Source organism: Gopherus evgoodei, chromosome 1, assembly GCF_007399415.2.
Source record: "Gopherus evgoodei ecotype Sinaloan lineage chromosome 1, rGopEvg1_v1.p, whole genome shotgun sequence".
Lineage (NCBI taxonomy): Eukaryota > Metazoa > Chordata > Testudines > Testudinidae > Gopherus > Gopherus evgoodei.
This window is the reverse complement of record NC_044322.1, coordinates 26,659,572-26,680,220: the sequence shown is the minus strand read 5'-3', so window position 1 is coordinate 26,680,220 and position 20,649 is coordinate 26,659,572. Positions and strand designations below refer to the sequence as shown.

Here is a 20,649-nt window from a genome sequence, read left to right as displayed (position 1 = left end):
TTTTGAACTCCCAGGTTTTACATCCGTCACATCTGCCCTCTAGAGAGGTTATATACAATCCCAGTTCACAATAATACATAAACTTAATACCCTAAGGTCTTTCAAGGATATTGCAGGAATTGCCATATGTGTCACACTGGATGTATTTTGTTAATATTTTGAGTTGATGAGCATGTGCAATGCTGTAATTTAGCAGTTATCATTGAGACTAGAAATATAAATTTGACTATAAAATACTGGAATATTGTTGGATCTGGAGATATAGATTGTCATCTATAAAGGAGGTGCTGTTGTCATCATGAACAGGTCTGACTACCAAAAGGAGGCCACCAGACAACTCTCCAACACCAAATTCTACAGGCCACTTCCCTCAGACCCCACTGAGGAATACACTAAGAAACTGCAGCATCTGCTCAGGACACTCCCTACACTAACACTGGAACAAATCAACATACCCTTAGAGCACCGACCAGGGTTATTCTATCTACTACCCAAGATCCATAAACCTGGAAATCCTGGACGCCCCATCATCTCGGGCATTGGCACTCTCACTGAAGGACTGTCTGGATATGTGGACTCTCTACTCAGACCCTATGCCACCAGCACTCCCAGCTATCTCCGTGACACCACTGATTTCCTGAAGAAACTACAATACATTGGTGACCTTCCAGAAAACACCATCCTAGCCACCATGGATGTAAAGGCTATCTACACAAACATCCCACACACAGATGGAATACAAGCTGTCAGGAACAGTATCCCTGATGATGCCACAGCACAACTGGCTGCTGAGTTCTGTGCCTTTATCTTCACACACAACTATTTCCAATTTGATGACAATCTATATCTCCAGATCAGTGGCATTGCTATGGGCACCCGCATGGCCCCACAATATGCCAATATTTTTATGGCCGACCTGGAACGCTTCCTCAGCTCTCGTCCACTCACGCCCCTTCTCTACCTATGCTACATTGATGACATCTTCATCATCTGGACTCATTGGAAGGAGGCTCTGGAAAAATTCCACCATGATTTCAACAGCTTCCACCCCACTATTAACCTCAGCCTGGACCAATCTGCACGGGAGGTCCACTTTCTAGACACCACAGTGCAAATAAGTGATGGTCACATTACCACCACCCTATACCGAAAACCTACCGACCACTATGCCTACCTTCATGCCTCCAGCTTCCATCCCGGACACATCACATGATCCATTATCTACAGCCAAGCACTGAGGTACAACCGCATCTGCTCTAACCTCTCAGACAGAGACCAACACCTACAAAATCTCCACCAAGCATTCTCAAAACTACAATACCCGCACGAGGAAATAAGGAAACAGATCAACAGAGCCAGACGTGTACCCAGAAGCCTCCTACTGCAAGACAAACCCAAGAAAGAAACCAACAGGACTCCACTGACCATCACATACAGTCCCCAGCTAAAACCTCTCCAACGCATCATCAGGGATCTACAACCCATCCTGGACAATGATCCCACACTTTCACAGGCCTTGGATGGCAGGCCAGTCCTCGCACACAGACAACCTGCCAACCTGCAACATATTCTCACCAGTAACTGCACACCGCACCATAGGAACTCTAGCTCAGGAACCAATCCATGCAACAAACCTCGATGCCAACTCTGCCCGCATATCTACACCAGCGACACCATCACAGGACCTAACCAGATCAGCCACACCATCACCGGTTCATTCACCTGCGCGTCCACCAATGTAATATACGCCATCATATGCCAGCAATACCCCTCTGCTATGTACATCGGCCAAACTGGACAGTCGCTACGGAAAAGGATAAACGGACACAAATCAGATATTAGGAATGGCAATATACTAAAACCTGTAGGAGAACACTTCAACCTCCCTGGCCACACTATAGCAGACCTTAAGATGGCCATCCTGCAGCAAAAAAACTTCAGGACCAGACTTCAAAGAGAAACTGCTGAGCTTCAGTTCATCTGCAAATTTGACACTATCAGCTCAGGATTAAACAAAGACTGTGAATGGCTTGCCAATTACAAAACCAGTTTCACCTCCCTTGGTTTTCACACCTCAACTGCTAGAACAGGGCCTCATCCTCCCTGGTGAACTACCTCATTATCTCTAGCTTGCCTGCATATATATACCTGCCCCTGGAAATTTCCATCACATGCATCTGACGAAGTGGGTATTCACCCACGAAAGCTCATGCTCCAAAACGTCTGTTAGTCTATAAGGTGCCATAGGATTCTTTGCTGTCATTGAGGAAGAAGCCAGAAAGATAACTGCCATTTCCTTACAGCCTGTCTATATGGAAGTGAGGTTGCCCTTCACAAAGTTGGCTACAACGGTTTTCAGTGAGATTGAAGCCAGGTCTAAAGGCAAAATGGCTGCCACTATATAGTTCGGGGGGGCTGGACAGGACACAGGGACTGTGAGGAGTAGCATAGACACTGTGAAAGGTGAATGGGGAGAAAGAATGGAAACTGGAGGCAGATTTAGGTATTGTAGGGGAAAAGGGCGCAGGGTGATATGGGGGAGCAGGAGGGAGGCAAAGGACAATGATGGGAGTGGGAGCTAGAAAGGACAGAATGAGAGCTTTCCCAGCTGGGGGTGAGCAGTGGGTAAAGGAAGTCATCTCCAAGCAACCAGTGTTGCCAACTCCCACAAACTCATCAAAAATCATGGGATTTTGACATCTGCTGGAAGAGCTGTTGTGATGATGAGAGAAGCTCCTCCAATCCCATGATTTTCAGAGCTGGGCAGAGCTCTGTGTGAGAACCTGGGGGCTAAGGACACAGAGTTGCCCTGCCACTGAGTCCTGCCTTCAGGTATGTACCTTAATGGAAAGATGCCAGCGGGAGGCAGAGAAGTGTTGCTGCTCTATCAAGACAGTAGCAGAAAATGGATGGCAGTTCCCCTATGACAGGGGTGAAGAGAAGAAATGTGGACCATCTGAGCAGCCCGGGAGAGTTGTGCATGTCTGTGGACATTAAAGGTTGATTTTTCAACCTGAAATTTTCACACATATTGAAAATGGAAAAGAGGGGAGTTTAAAAAGATTAAAATTTATGGTTTCTTGGGCTAATCTCTTGATTTTGAGGGGTTCTGAGTCATGATTTTTGATCTCTTGAGGTTGGCAATACTATGCTAGGCACTGTACAATCAAATACAATGCAGACAGTCCCTGCACCAGAAATCTCAGTCTGGGATTTTGACAAGACAATGGATAAAATGCTTCTAAGACCCAGTTCCCTCCTCCTCTCTGCTTTTAGACCCTATGGACAAGGCACTAAACACCCCATTCTGCTCCTGGCTCAACCATGCTCCAAAATTCATGCCTCTCTTCTTAATTCTCACTGCCCCCCATCCCCACTCTGCATTTTTCTAAGAGGCTCTCATGTGCATTTTGATCCATTTCTCAGATTTACCTCCCTCCTCAATGAGTTGTGTCTGTTCTTTGCTCCCAGTTAACTTGCCTGTTCCTCAGGACCAATTATTTCTTATTTGACCCAGGTGTCTGCATCTAATTCCTCTTTATGTTGCTTTCTTCTCCAGCGCTCTTCAATATAAATTTCCCTTAATCTCATCCTTAAAATGTTCCCAATTTCCTTTCCCTCTAGTGCTACTCACCTATGGGTGACAGAAGACAGCAAATTAGTCATGGATTTGCAATGAGATGTTTCAGAAATGAAGATTTCAACTCAGTATCAGAGAAATATAGACACGATGAAGGGAGTTCTGAAAAGAGCAACAAAAGTGATTAAGGATTGAAGGGACAGATTCAGGAAGAAAATTTTTTGAAAATGTTTTAAGTCTCATTCACTGGAGTAAGACTGACTTTATTACTCTGGACCTACACAAATGTAAATGAGCAGAGAATGAGGCCTGCTAAATGATAACTATGGGGTGAGGGATGTGATAATCATCTAAAAATATTCAAAAGGCATGCACACTCAAGGGATAATTACGGTAAGTTATTTAATGTTATACAAGATAGTATAAAATGGGAGTAATAGGATGAAATTAAGAAAAGCAACATGTCGGTTGAATATTATGGAACAAATCTTCCCAAGTATGAACTCTATTATGTTATGGAATAATCAGTCTTCAGTGGGAAGTAAAGGAAGATCTGTCCCTTGAGATATTTAAAACTTTGCTAGACACAGTTCTACAATATAAAGAATTTTCCTACAGTGACAGGTCAGTCAGTTAAATGGCCTACTAGTAAAATATCCAGCAGTTTGGTCGAGCAAAACAAGCATGGAACTTCGACTTTGTCTACACTAGGAAAATAGGGTAGTTAACGCGTTAACAGGTTTTTAAACTTCCACTTCGCATCTCTTGTAGACAAAGGCAGAGATTTTAAAAACATTTTAGCCAGTCAAGATCAACCTTAGAACTCCACAACCAGCTAACACATCTTTAAACACTATTTTTTTTGTCTACACTAGTTGCTAACCGGGGTTTAAAATAGTTAATTAACACATATTAGCTAATATGGTTGCTTAACATACCTCATTTTCCTAGTCTAGAAAAGGGGTCAGATTCTCCACTGACTTACACCACATATTATTTACACCTGCACAAAGGACCACCAGTCTGATTTGATGGTGTATTACAACCAGTTCTCAAGATTTTGCACTAGGAATGCAGTTCTGAATCAGTCTCCTAAATTGTAATGCTACTGATATGTGCAGCTTTTCCCCAGGGCTCACTTCCATCAGCTAACACATGTCAAAATACAACTTGCCCTGTCTATACTACAGTTTTAAAACATGTCTGTTAAAACATTTTAGGTAACAAATTTTAAAAACACACCATTTACTCTAGGCCTTTATTTATTTCAGTTTTCTCATGTCAAAAATAGAGAACACCTATGTCAGAGGGGTGCTGTAAATGATTAGATACATTGGTTGGCTTTTCCATAATGTTTTAAATTTTCAAGTGTTGTACAAATATTAAGCATTTATTATTACTTAGCTAATAGGTCTATGCATCTCTAATATCTATAATCTTACACTGGCTCTACCGCCACAGTGGTATCTGCTGATACTTATTTCCTTTCCTTTCCATGTCCAGCATCATTTTACCTGCCACATTGCATCTTAGTAGCTACTTCTTACCACCATTCCCTTGCAAATTCTTAGAGGGGGATAAAGCATTGAGTAGATCTTGAAAGACAAAGAATGGGTTGAATAGGAGATCTTTAATAAATGATGATCACGCCGGTCTGCATTACTTAAAATCTGTTCCTAACATCTCAATTGACAAACTGGGGGTCAAAATTAGGGTTGTGCGAAATTCAAAAGGTTTATTTTAGGGTATTTCAAATAAAAATATTGGTTGTTAAATTCTGGATTTTACACCTCCTCACATTTTGCTATGTGAAATGTCAACAAAATGTATAATTCTTCTCATAATATCACCGCAAATATGACATTCCATAGCTTTCAGTAGAAATGCATACTCCCTTGAAAATGGATGTTTTGTATTTTGTCATCAATATTTTGTCCCCCCTCTAGTTTGAATGAAGACTGCCCCCTAATACTAGGGTAGAGACGAGTTTAAAGGATAGTAATTGCCTTAACATTAACAATAGCATTTATGCTGTTTGCACAATCACAGCCCAATTCAGAACATACGTATTGCCATTTATTTCCATTCTCTCTTCTCACCTGCCTTTTTCTTAGTATGAATAAATCATTAGAACGGATGGGAGAAGATTATCAGTAAAAGGCGTTGTTAGCCTCAGTGTAAATCCACTGTACTCAGTCAAAATGCATTGCTTAGCCACCTGCTCATATTTTACGCTCAAAACAACCCTTTCTTGCCTTAGGAAAGAATCTTGTTAGAACTGCTAAGTAAATTATTTTAAAGATTAGCCAAAGAGAAGAGTTTGGAGACTGTTTACGTGTTCTTGGACAAACATATTTTCAGTTCAATCATTAATTAATTACCAGTTTAATGCTCCAGTGACATTGTTCTTTTGTCTGTAGAGATATAGACTTCACATATATACACATAATAAATTAAAGAAAACAACAGTATGTTATATTATTTTACAATTTGTGCTGGGGAACAGGGCACAATATCATTCTGGTAAACTAAAAATGTTTTAATGGAACTTTATAAAACCCTTCAAAGTCAATTTGGTAATGATCAAAGTGAGAGATTTGATGGACCTGGAGCCTCAAATGACAAAAATCCTGAGTAGCATGTTTCATTACAAAGTATAATATATCCACTGGCCCCACTGTCATGGGCTCTATTATCTGAAATTACACTGATGCATATTTTGAGCCAAAAACATACAATGAGGAAGTCAATTATTTCACAGTAGACCAATCAACAATGGGGACAATTTGTGAACAGAATATATCATCAAAGTGAAGAGCTCTATTAATAGGTTAAATGGCTAGTTGTTTTAGTTAGTACAGTAATAGACATACCACCTCCACTGTGATGTAATGCAGAGTAATCCCAACTAAGTGTTTCAAAAGGCTTCTTTACAGATTCATTGATTTTAAGGCAAGAAGGAACTATTAGATCATCTTATCTGACTACCTGCATAACTCAAGTTGAATACTTTTATCCAGTTATTCCTAGCTTGATCCCAATAATTTGTGTTTCACTAAAGTATATCTTCCTGAAAGGCATCCACTGTCAAACTAAAGACTTCAAGAGAGGAACAATCCACCATCCACAACCTCCCTTGGTAGTTTGTTCCAATGACTAATCAGCCTCACTGTTAACAATTCGTTCCCTATTTCTAATTTGAATTTGTATGACTTCAATTTCCAGCCATTGGTTCTTATTATGCCTCCGCTAAATTAAACAGCCCTTTAGTACCCAGTATTTTCTTCTCATGAAGGTACTATTCTAAGAGGAGTTGAGAAATTTACTTGGTTAAGTTGTACCAAGAGTTTTCTAATACACGGTAAATATGTTTTAATGATAATATAATCTTCCACAAAATGCTTATGAGTATCAAACAATTACTTACAGCTACTGAATCAACTAATTACGCATAATCATTTGGCTCATTTGCTTATATATTAGTGATAGTGTTTTCAGCAGGAGTATAAAAAGAAAAGACATTTCGTCTGTTTGTTTATTTTAACCATTCAGGTATTCATCTCTGCAGTGCAATACCGGTGAGGGAGAGCACACACATTAAAATGAAAAAGTCGAGAGAGACAACAAAAATTGCAGAGTTTGCAATCATCTTTAACACAATATTTTAAAGTTCCAAAGGTGTGGATGAACTGAAACTGGTCTAGTAAATAGGCATCCACACCACAAAATCTTGTATTTGGCACCGTTTGGGGCAGCATTAGCAGGGGAACCATAGGACAATTTATATGCTAAAGTAAGGTGTTGCATAAGTGTTTTGCTGGATCAGGGCATAAAAGCCATGAACATGTTTTGAGTTAAATGTGTAACATAACTAATTTTATTTCAAATGCCAGTTTTCACACAGAAAAGGACCAAATCATATTAATATTGAAAAGGGATACAATCAAGTTTAAAAACATCACACACCTGTCTGGGAAAACAAAGTTACCTCTTATTGTTTTCAAGTCACATCTAACATTTCTATAGCTGAAATAAGTTAGTAAAAAATTATCTATTTAAAAAAATGTTTCTTCTTGGCATTTGACAGCACTTTATGTATTGTCTGTGACTACTTGATTTATAGTTGCATTTCCTGTCTTGTACACTAGTATGGAGACATCACTGTCATACACTGCTCCAAGGAGGGGAGAGCTAGGGCATGAGGGGGAGTAAGTATATCAGATACCTGAATCATTAGAAGCTAATGTTTTTTTTTTTAAAAAAGCTAAAATTAACAGTGTACCCTTAAGTGTGTTGAATCATGTAAGGCTGCTACTACATTTTCTCTGTTGTAATGTTCAAAGTTTTCCTAACAGTTTTGTGAGCTCTGACTGTAGCTAATTATATGCCAGTAGCTTTCAGTCTACATTTGATGGGAATGCATGAAATTACCTGCTATAATGTGTGCTCTCATGTGTATCTGGATGCCTAGATGTGTCAAAAGCAGTGATTTGTGGTTATCATGCACACTGATTTATGATCATCAGTATCTAATAAGCAGAGGTCACACCTCTTTCTACCTTCCTTAAAAAGCATTTGCCTACTCTACTTTGGGAAAGTTTTATTCAAAGAGTTGCCTGAGTGACATAAGAAGATCCAAAAAGCTATAGGTATCTGCCTTAGTGGATGTTTCAGCAAATTGCTTTCCTGATATAGCTTAGTTAGGATTTATCAGCTTTGATGAAGAGGTTGATTTTGAAAGGCACACAAGCGAGTTCAGGGGCACTTTTGTTTATTAATAATTGCTTTGAAAAACTAATTTGGAATATATTTACAGGATTTATCTCTGAATTGTAGAGTACTCCAGTGTACCACAATGCCCCAAAGACGTGTGCCTGGGAATCAACGTGAGTATGATTGTTCATGAAATAAAGTTATCCAACAAGGCAAATGAGGCCTATTAAGTTAACATATAACTTCAGGAGACATACCAATGAAACACTGGATGTTGGAAAAGGAGGCTGGGTGGAGGAAGTATCAGATTTGAATTTTATTTTGCAAAGCCATACTCAGATTTTTTTAAAACCAAATCCAAATTACATCAGATCGAGGTTTCATGTTATCTGAACCTTTAGGATTCAGAGGGGAGAAGGGGAAAAGGAAGCGATCTGCATGGATAAGGGAAATAATGATTCTACTGAAGATACAGGGTCAGCAGACTCTCAGTCTGAAATACTGGTGTGGTTTTAATGATCTAAAATCAATATAGTCACTTGCTAGGTGGAGAACAACTGGATTTTTATGTTTAAAGGAACAAAGGGATACTGTGATGACAGGAACGCCTTTGATTTCTGAGTTGGCCAGATAGTGCCACAATCTATCATTTCCAATGGAAATTATAGCTTGTGGGTAAGGTGGAAATATTGACTATATTTCAATAACAGGCAATATTCCCATTACAGAGTAGTTGTGTCCTGTGTCCTTCAGGCAGTGATTGGCATTGCTGAAATATGGAGGCATAATCATCACTAAGAAATGTTTCTTTGCAGTCTCAGTGCAGCCCAGATACTCTATATGTATACTGGATAACCACACCATGCACACAAAATAGGATTTATAATTTATGAGGCTCTAATGAAGAATAATCTAAGTGGAAAGACAGCAGCATAGAAATCAATGATTAGGAGTCAGGAAGTCCTGAGTTCTAACTTTGTTCCTTCCGTGATGTGTGTGTTCTTGAGAAAGTTACTTCCACCTCCTCAGCTATAAAATGAGGCTAATACTTCCTCACTGAGGGATTGTGAAGATTAATCTTTGCTTAGTGCCTTGAACATATAAAGTATTATGCAAGTGTGAAGTATCATTATTATCTAATCCAAACACATCGGTAATTTAAAGTAGCCATAGAATATTTATCTTTATTTTGCTGCTTCACTGTAGCAAACCATAAACCAGATTTATCTGTGAGCAGCACATGCCCTGTGGTGAATTCAAAGATCAAAACAGACCATTTCCAGTAATGATAAGCCAATACCCTTCCTCCTCTCTCAAAAATACTATTTGGCACAGTCTCAAGTTGCATTCTACAAGGGAGATTTCTTCAGTTATACCAGCATAGTCACACCACTATTTACTTCCCAATGTGGACTTTCTGGAATAAGAGTGGCATTTTTTAGCTTAGTTTAAACTGCTTCCTAAGCAATATGAACTAAATGAGAAAAAAAGGCACTCTTATACTCTTATCCACATGGGGAGCTATATCAGTATAACTATAGCACTTTAAATTCATACTCTACCTTACATCAGTTGAACTTCTCCATGTAGACAAGCTTTTAGCGTGACTTGAGTTTTTGGATAATTTTTCAAGTATTGTAAAATCCTATGTGGTTATTTTTAGCAAAACTGGGATTTTTTGGCTTTTGGGAATTTTAATGTGTTTACTACTTGTTAAATACCCGCACTGTGCTCTGAGACATATAAGACATTTTTAAACTTGTTCCTGATAATTTATGGGCTGTTTTAGGGGTCAGTTCTTGAAGATTAGAGTTTATGATCAATTGGCTACCCTATGTCGTGGAAAATGACCACCACCGTGTTGAGTTGATCAGACAGCCTGAGGCTCCTTTATTGATTAATCAGAGAATACATGCATATGCACGGAGAGACGACAAGTCCCCTAGCAAGGGGTAAGTCGCTCTACCTTACAGCAGTGATACCTGTGCTTATAAAGCCTAAAACCGCAAATTATCATATGAGCTTATACATCCGTCATTACCTTATTTGGCTAATACAATGACATCTTCTAAACATCTGCTAAAAACAATTGCTATTAATATATCATTTATGAGCTAATTGCAAGTCTGCTCTCTTTCTACTTCCCTATAGAAAGTTTTGTAAGTGCTGGTCATTGACACCTGGTGTTTTTCTCCTACTTGCGGTTACGCTATTGCACGTAGCTCAGGCCTTTTTGAGGAACTTGGGTCCAAAAATACCTATTGGTGTACCTTTGGTCAAATGATCATGAGTTATATTTTATGCCCACACAAGCAACTTAATAAACCATAATAAACTAAAAGCTGTTATAACTTAACAGATTTTCTGGTTCCCCTTTATCCAATTCTAGTTTCTCTTTTTGGGGCCCTGACCACATCTTTTTGCCTCAGCGTGCCCTTTGTACAGAAAAACAAGTTTAGCAGGAGTTAAAACTCTTGCATCTAGCTAAGGGCCTACTCTTACTTTATTCTCAGAAAAAAGCCTGGGGCCTTGGGTAAGGTGGGGTCGGGGGGGGGGTTTCCCTATCAATACAGAAAAATATGGGGAGTAATTTAAGTAATTCCTCAGTTTTGCCTGCAATCAGCAGGGATATTTGTAAAGGAAAAAATATTTTAAGCAAAATAATTTTATTTAAATGTTTAAATGTTGTAATTGCAAGATTTGACCGTACATAAGGACACAGACCCCATCCCTTGGACATTAAAGGCTAATAAGACTTCCACTCAGGTTAAGCATGTTCTGGCCTGAGCATTGGCACTGGGCCTCCCTGATTATAAGAAACCCTTTACTTTCTATTGTCATGAAAAAAAGAGAGGATGGCCCTAGGGGTCCTCACGCAAACCCGTTGCATATTTTAGTTCCTCTTTGGACCCAGTAGCTGATGGCTTCCCTCTGAAATTTATTGTCTTTGTATGCTGCAACCTCTTTTTCCAGCTGCGTCCCCTCATGACCTGGCACTATTGCAAGAGTCAGCGTCTAAAAAAGAGAAGGACGGATGGGGAAAAAATGGGTGTTCTCCACACCTTGTGGTGCACTCCAGATGGTCATCTGGTTGCGCTCTAGGCTATGTTCCCCTACCTTGCTCGTGTGGCCCATGGTTTGGCCCGCGTGAGAAAAGGAGGGATGATTGCATCAGGGGTGTGGCATTGGTATGCCTCAAAATTTTTAATCATGGCTCAACAATATTGTAATCCTTGCCCTATTTGTCTGGCACACAACAGTGGAAAACCAGTCCAGACTAGACCTGCAGCTCACCCCACTCCATGAGGACCCTTTGTAAATATTCAGATTGACTTTATAAACATGCCAAAATGCTGTTCTTATCAGTATGTGTTAGTTTTAGTAATATATTTTCTTATAAAAAGGCTTATGCCAAAACGGTTGTAAAGCTTTGGCCTACTTGTAAATAGCAACAGTGAATGTAAACCTAATTTTACTGGACAAATTATAACTAAGTTATGTGCAGCTTCACAGATCTAGTATGGCCAAATGCACTTACAAGGCCACTTCCAACGCACTCAGCCCTTATAAAATTTCTATCAGGGCACCCAATGCAACTATCGACAGTGCCCTGCTGGCTTTGGCTCAGGTGGACATTTATTTAATAAATGACACAATGCGTAATTATCGCCAGGCACTAATAAAATGCATATTGGGATTTATTCCCAGTTCAGGTGATTGCCGTACAGGTGAGGTCCCCTGGCCATGCCAGGCTATTCCAGAACTACTAGACGAATCCCATCCTTCCCTTGCTCCCCCCACGGCCTCCCCTTTAGTTAAGCCTCCCGTAGTAACTCCATCCCTCAATATCTCAGAAAATCATGCCCGTTCCGAGCCCCAATCAGACCCATATTTACCCAAGACCTCGACCATTATACAATGGCCCAGACCCTCTTCCTCTGGTGATTTGTTTTCCTATTGCGTATCCAAGTTAATCTTCTCATTGCATGGCTATGTATACCAAAGGTATGTTAAATGGAATGCGTTTGGTATGGTGTATCTTAGTTACCGTAATATAGCCTCTTATGTTATTCATACAAGAGAACCTGACCAAGCTGAGATTTACATAGACACGTGGGACACTGACCATGATATAGACCTCATGTTAGTCCCAGGCACTTGTTGGCCACTTACTGAAAAGGGTCCAGAATGTTTTGTAGCCACCCGTGCCACCGGAACTAATGTTACAGTTGAAAGGGTATGCTTAGCCACTGAAGGATTTCTTTGTGTTCAGAATCTCTCCCTCACTGCAAATATCACCTGCACTCTACTTCAATATACCCCTTCCCATTCAATTAACACTTCATTGGCTAAGGAGGGCATTCAGGTTCAAAGCCAACAGTTATGGTATGAGCCTACAAAAAAGCCTCACCTATCAGGATTTAAATGGACAATCCTAAATGCCACTTTAGGAACCATCCATTTTTCTTTTCCCCTCACTCACTTTCAAATCACCGCCACTTACTCTAACTGCTCTAAAGGCGCAGCCATATGCCTGATGGAACAACAAGCTCGACTTAAAGATAGCAGAAAAAGGAGAGATATTGTTGATACTTTGCTGCACGGTGCTAACACTGCAGCATCAGCTTGGACTGTTTACAAAATGCAGGAACATGAGGGCCATCTGGGACAATTAGACCAGGCCGCAGGGTTTATCTCTGGGACTCAGATTACTGAGGAAAAGGCCGGTATAGGCGCACTCCATACTATCTCAGCACTAAGTATTGTTACCCAGGACCTGCTTAAGCAAATGGTCCATCAGGCTACTGTATCAGGAAAGGCATTGCAGTGGGATCAGGCGTGTTCAAAAGTACAGGATTATCTCAATACCATCCTTTTCTCTTTACGTAAGGACCTTGAACAGCAGCGCTGGCCCACTGCCCTTACTAATACATCTGGTATACCCCCCTATTTATGGCCATGGAGACATACCTGGAAGTTTTCTGAATGAAAGTGTTGGCACTCACAGTGTTACTTCCGGGCTTATGGAAAGGATTTTGGGCCCCCACTTATCGTATTCTCCCAGGCCCTTGGGGTGGTTGCTTGTGGGACTGGGTAATTCATCGAGATGTTTGGGAAATTAAGCCCCCTGGCGGTTCTAACCGCTTCTTAATCGGTGCCCCAGCTATAACCCCTGATCTTTCGATAGGTCTAGGTGATCTCTGGACCTATTGGCCCTTACAGCCTCCACAACTACAATGCTTTAGAAAACTACACCCCGGAGAGGTGGTAACTGTCCATCACCGGGTATGTTGGGAGGGTCCTGGTAACCTACAAGACTTAGCCTCCCATACCCTTGTGTCCGCCAATAGTAGTTGTGTCCATGTCAATTAATCTATTACCTATCATGTGGCCTTTAACCTCCACACTAACTCAGGTACTCATAATATTTATTGGCCCGCAAAAAAAAAATTATCAGGTTTATTTGAAGTTTCAGGTCCCTTTCGACTGGACATCTGTTGTCCCTGACAAATTTCACTCATTGTTATCTCTTCTGCCAGAAATCTGATCTATTTCACAACTGCAAACTCAAATTCATTATTTAAAAACTGTTTATCAGGAAGCTATGAAAGCCCTCCAAACTGTTCACTTAGTATCTTCCCTCTGTGTTAAAAGCGACATTCTCTGCCAATTCACAAAAAGTGTTCAGTCACCCCATCACCCCTGGTACGTATGGCTCCTCCTTGGCATTAGCACGTTTACTGTTGTGTGTATCTGCTGCTGGTGTTGCTGTTGTTGCTGGTCACATTGCACATGCCCTTGTGCAACTTCCCGTTCCTATACCCCACCACAGTTAGTACCCCTTAATCCATTAATGGAATCGACTTTAGCCAATGAGGATCGCCTGCATTATGCCACGCTAAATGCTTCCTTAAAAGAAGCTACCTATGCCAGCATTCCAAACTTAAAAAACCCTCATCCGGAGATCCAGGACTTAATGGATATCCAGAGTAAGGAGTTTGATGCCATGTAAAACAAAGGCATCAAAAAGGAGGGAGTTGATAGGGAACCCCCCCGACCCCACCTTACCCAAGGCCCCAGGCTTTTTTCTGAGAATAAAGTAAGAGTAGGCCCTTAGCTAGAAGCAAGAGTTTTAACTCCTGCTAAACTTGTTTTTCTGTACAAAGGGCATGCTGTGGCAAAAAGATGTGGTCAGGGCCCCAAAAAGAGAAACTAGAATTGGATAAAGGGGAACCAGAAAATCTGTTAAGTTATAACAGCTTTTAGTTTATTATGGTTTATTAAGTTGCTTGTGTGGGCATAAAATATAACTCATGATCATTTGACCAAAGGTACACTAATAGGTATTTTTGGACCCAAGTTCCTCAAAAAGGCCTGAGCTACGTGCAATAGCGTAACCGCAAGTAGGAGAAAAACACCAGGTGTCAATGACCTAACACTTACAAAACTTTCTATAGGGAAGTAGAAAGAGAGCAGACTTGCAATTAGCTCATAAATGATATATTAATAGCAATTGTTTTTAGCAGATGTTTAGAAGATGTCATTGTATTAGCCAAATAAGGTAATGATGGATGTATAAGCTCATATGATAATTTGCGGTTTTAGGCTTTATAAGCACAGGTATCACTGCTGTAAGGTAGAGCGACTTACCCCTTGCTAGGGGACTTGTCGTCTCTCCGTGCATATGCATGTATTCTCTGATTAATCAATAAAGGAGCCTCAGGCTGTCTGATCAACTCAACACGGTGGTGGTCATTTTCCACGACACCTACAAATGTAAACATTAACTGGAGTAGTTCACCTTGTGGAATACATACTGTACTGTAAATCTCCTCCCATTGCAATAGGCATTTTCATGGTCTTTCTTAAGCACTTCTGTTTCACTTAACAAGTTGCTTATAAAATTGTTTTTTGTGTTGAGGAAAGGTTGCTTCCACTGTCTGGCCATCTTTGTCACAGGCACACCCTTAGTGTATACCAGAAGCACTATATCCCAAGCCTTTTGTGGTTAGGGGAATTTGAATTAAACTCAAAGGCCTACCTTTAAATGAAATAAAACAATGGTATATGGCAGGGTAAAGAGTTATTGATTATAAAATTTAGATGACTAAGGATGCTTTCATTACATTTTGGTAAAGATTTTTTTTTTAATCTGACTCTGCACACACTGAAATTGATCATCTTATTTAAAGAGCTTGAAGGCTTGAATTCAAGCAGGATCCCACGAGCAAAAATGTTGCTGATGTGCACAAATGAGTATTGACTATTAGGGGTTATATAATTCTGTTGTCTAGATAATGTGGAAGCTCAAGGTTGGCACAGAGAAATATTTATAATCTAGTAATGACCCCCGGAATTGTATTTCATATTTAAAAATCAGGCAGTTTGGTACACGCCCAATCCAGCAGCCATATTTCCTCATGCTTACAGATTAGAAGGTATACATTCATGACAGGGCTGGATTGAGGGACCCCAAACTGGCTGTGGCTGTGACTATCAGAAGTGATTTTTGTTTTGGAGAAAGAAAGCCAATGGCTTCAAGCACCAGCATCCTTGCTAGTCAGATACTGAACACAGCAAAATGAGCTGCATGAGTAGCTGTTAAGCTGGTCCTTGGGCCAGAGAAAGGGTATTTGGCAAAAGCAACTGATGAAGCAATTGCAATCTCACCCTTTTCCCCTTAAATTTGCTGGTCTTCTGCTTTGAAGTCTTTGAGATTCAGGTATTGTTCATCACTCACATCACTGCAACACACACATGGGAATAGCCACCTTACAATAATACAATGATTTGTTCTCAGATGGTTCAGAAACACACAGCAGTGACAGTGGACACTCAATAAAATACACAAAATCTCTTTGTGATGCTGTGTATAGCAAAGATGGCCATTTATATCACTGTTGTTACCATTGATACACTTTGTGCAAGATTTATGGAAATTGTGTATCATGTAAAGTGTCAATGGAAAAGTTACAATCTATCATGTATGATTATCCAGGTGTCATCTCTACATCTGAAGTTATAACAATTGGCTATGTATTTGTATCTGTGTTGTATTTCTGGGTGACATCCATTTGATGAATTTACCTTGAGGCTAGATTGATGGCCCATTAAGGACACTTCACTCTTACAATGGGCCGTAGAAGAAACTCATCCCACCCAGTAGGTCTTCCTGCGGATGCTTCAGGCACCAAGGGGTCAATGGTCACCCCCATGAGTCAGCAAGCCACGTAAGGACATGTGATGTGCTCATGTGACCCTGGACTCCCTCTCTTGGGCCAGAAACTTTCCACTTTATTTGGGACAGTAAAATTCTATGCAGATGGCAGAGGATATAAAAACACAACTGTGACATCTCCATTTCCTGCTTCTTTTCTCTGGACTGGATTTCTAAAAAGGAAACCTTGAACAAAGACTGATGACCCCCAATCTGTTTGGATAATTCCAGAGAGACTTTTGCAAGCTAGCCGTTTGTTCCATTGCTGCTATGATTCTGATCTAGGAACACTGCAAGTCACTTAAATGTATATGATCTATTAATCATTTATAACTCTCTTCTTTTATCACTAAACATTTAGGTTTTAGTTACTAAAGGACTGGCATCAGTGTGAATATTGGGTAAGATCTGAGTTATATACTGACCTGGCTAAGTGGCTGACCTTAATTATGATTTAACTGGTTTTCAGTAACCACTCATCATAAAGTCCAGGTTCCTGGATGGTGAGCCAATGGCTGGAATGCATAAGGAGACTGTGGTGATACAGAAGCTCATTTACGTTGCTGGTTTGGTAAACTCTAATGATAACCACCACCAGTCTGGAGTGTGTCAGATCTATTTCTTAGCAGTCTGTCCTGAACTTGGTATTCTCAGCTGTAACCACCTGAGGAATGGTGACACCCTTCCAAATGTACAGTTCATTCAGATACATGTCTGAGTGTCAGGTTTCCTATTAAGATGACAACATTTCCACATGGAACAAAAATAGTTGCAATATTTTTGTATAAATAAAGCATATCATTTTTGTAATGGATTTATGGATTAATATGGATTTGATCCCTATCATCTATTACATCATTAAACAAGGTGTTGGGGAAAACATAAAATAAATCAGTTTGCTGGTAAGTTTTGAATTCTCATTTCTATATGAAAACCATGTAATTATGACCTTTTCCCTTCTACGTCCAGCTACCTTTCCAGCACAGTCACCAGACTGTGATGGTAGCAACACACACAATCTGTTGCCATGGAAGTAACTGACATCACAAATTTAAGCTAAGTACTTCCTTCAAGGTGGCAATAAAAAGGCTCTACTATCATATGTCTTTGAAATGTATCAAAGTGACATGATAATTATGAAAGACAGAAAGGTTAACAATCTTTTTAATTAGTATGATATAGCTACAATTTTCCCCTCAGCATGAGAATCCTATTTTAAGATAAGGTATTTTAGAATTAACTTCAAAAGGTGTGTGTTTGTTTGTTTGTTTGGGTATTTTTTGGCATCTGCACAGTGCACCACTTTTTCCTTTTTTATATTTTTTCCAATGATTTCTGTTAGGTTGTTTGTTCAAATCACAGATTCTATAATACATTATATATCTTTTTATCATTGTTTCCTTTATACTTCTTTTTCTTTAGGTGGTAGCAATTTTCCGCTCTATTTTCTAATTAATAAACTTTTTCCAGCGTACATCTTATTGACAAAAAGACACAGTGATCACAGATGTTCATTTTCTGCTAGATGTTCTATTTCCATTATGGCTTTTATTTTTCAAAGTTTGATTATACTTCCTCTTGATTCTTTCCATCTAGATTTTATCTGATCTGATCTTCAATCCAAGTTGTTGTCAATTTACTCCTTAACTAGTCATTCTTATCTATGATAACCTCTCCTCTCTCTATTTCATCTACTTTCTACATGACTAGGAAGACTAATGTTGCATCTTCGATTTCTAATTCTCTCATTCTCATCTGAAGTTTCTCTCTTCTCTCATGAACACATTTTTCTGTACAGACACTATTTGCCAACCAGTTTTTAACCAAAGTTTTCATTCATAAAATGAGAGTTATAGTAACTCCACACGTTATAAAATGGTATTATTCAAGAGATGCAAGTATAAAAATTAGTTTCTGGGGTTTCCCCACAGTAGAAAATTATCTTACAAAAGAGAGTCACACTGCTTGTAGATAAAAAGATTGGATGGACAGTTAAGCTTCCAAGATCTCAGTAGAATATCTGAAATATTTTGATTTGTCATATTGATCTAGGAACTGCATGTGAAAAACCTTTTTCATTAGTTTATTTTTTGCTTTTCTTAAGAGGGAGAATACACGTTTTTCTGCTTATTTTTTAAAAAGTTTTCACACACAGCTAACTCAAACTGCTGACCTTTAAAATTTTAGACTTCACTTGGGAAACACTGAGTTTTGAAAGACAATAAAGTTACCAAAATACTGCATATTAATAAAATCATGGGTTTCATACATGCACTGTAACTAAAGAGCTGTGCAATGAAAAAAGGGCAAACAAGAAAGTACCTATATTCATGTAATCTCACTTTATAGATATGAATGAGAATTTAAAATTACGTAGGTTTATGAGAGTTTTAATCTCACATAATCTCTTAGAATGAATGTGGTTAAAGCTTATATAAAACCAAGGGATGCAATTCTTTAGAGTACTTAAGCACAGGAAAAGTTCTATTGAAATCAATGGGGATTATTCATATATTTAAATTAATCATGTGCACATTGCTGGATAAAAGTTTATATAGGCAGTTGGTGAAAACACAATTATGAAACTCCACAGGGCTTCACACAGGGCTCTCTCTCTCTTTCCTGCACTCTCTTTTTTAGGTCTTAAAAACATAAAGGAAATTACATGGAAAAAAGGTACCTTTATATAGCAATATCAAAGTTTCAGGTTTAAACTCATGAATGTTAGGAAATAGAGAAAGTCAAAGTTCTCACAGTAATGGTAACACTTATGTCATAGTTTTGATTACTAGTTAAGATGTTAAACATATAAAATATATATAATATATAATGTTACATGTTTAAACACCTTACCTTGAAATCAAAACTACTACATACATATACTGGGGGAAAACAGCATGTGATCATGCAGTTAAAGACTTTGTCACAAGGGGACAGAATGTAGTGTTACACACAAATGATAAAATAAATGATAAAATAAAAGCTTAAAGTTGCAAAATAAGCACACACAAAAGTTAGGAAGTAGCAGAATTAATTCTTAACCTTAATTTTGTCCCCTTCCTCGGGCACATTGCTACAAGGTCTTTAATTACATGATCAGATGCTGTCTTTTCCCTAATAGGATAGCTGCCTCATTCAATGTCCAAATGGATGGTGTTGAGTGAATGTTCAGTATTTCTTTTTCTCCATATCATTCAGTGTACTGGGCTCATTCTTTATTTGCCGTACAATACAACATCAAACCACTGCACTGAATCTAGAATTATTAATTTCTCCACTATTGCTCTGAAAGTTGTACAGATCAAGCAGAACTTCTCCATGCCTGAGGATACCACATACTCCTGCTCATATATAAATATCCCAGAAATACAAAAATCATGCCTGATTTTTCAAGTTTTAAAAGCCCAGTTTTGTCACTGAACCAAAGATGCTCAGAAACCACTGTAATGCGTGTAACATAAAAACCTGAATACAATAGAAATAATATGACCATCTCTGCTTACAAACTGTATCAAAAATCAAATTCCTTGAACATAAATCTCCACTAAACAACTTCAACTTTCTCTCCTAGTTATTAGTGACCATTCCTCCCAATCCTCATTCTGAAAAAGTTTTCAGTTAAAATCTATTCAGTGGCTCGCTAAAATTATTTGCTTTTGCTTCATATCTTTTGTAAATATGGTGTGTGTGTATGCGCGTGTGCACACATGCATGCACATGCATGCATAGGGGGTGGTTTTCATGCATTTTCCAAAAATTGTGACATTAGAACTCTTCATACATAAAGAGAATATTATCACATTAAATTGGTTTGATAAACTGATCTAAAATGGCAAGATGTAATTTGTCATTCATTTTCTCCAAAAGATCATTTACTTCTTTTTTTCTTTTAATAATTACTAATTCTGATTTGAGCCTTTAAATTGCCTAGCTTGCTACTGTTGGGTTTTGTTGCTGGACAATACTATGGCACTTTATTTATGGTTGGGTGTTGTTTGTGATGTATTTTTAAATTAAGTCAAAGGTGTCATATGTCAAACATATGGATTTTTTTGCATATTTATAATCCCAAATAAATAACTATAGACCATACTCTGAAATGATGTGAATTGACATAGCTTCCTTAAAATCAACAGTA

General features: G+C 38.9%; 1 protein-coding gene across 4 annotated transcripts in view; it reads right to left on the bottom strand.

The window, feature by feature from the left end:
- CNTN5 (contactin 5) overlaps window positions 1–20,649 on the bottom strand; it is a 1,021,024-nt gene that overhangs the window by 758,178 nt on the left and 242,197 nt on the right. The window contains exon 2 of one of the 4 annotated variants that reach the window (XM_030560071.1): window positions 3,635–3,742. The exons of the other annotated variants lie outside the window; for them this stretch is intronic. The gene's annotated coding sequence lies outside the window, so the exon portion shown is untranslated. The remainder of the gene's footprint in view (window positions 1–3,634; window positions 3,743–20,649) is intronic. 4 annotated transcript variants of the gene reach the window in all.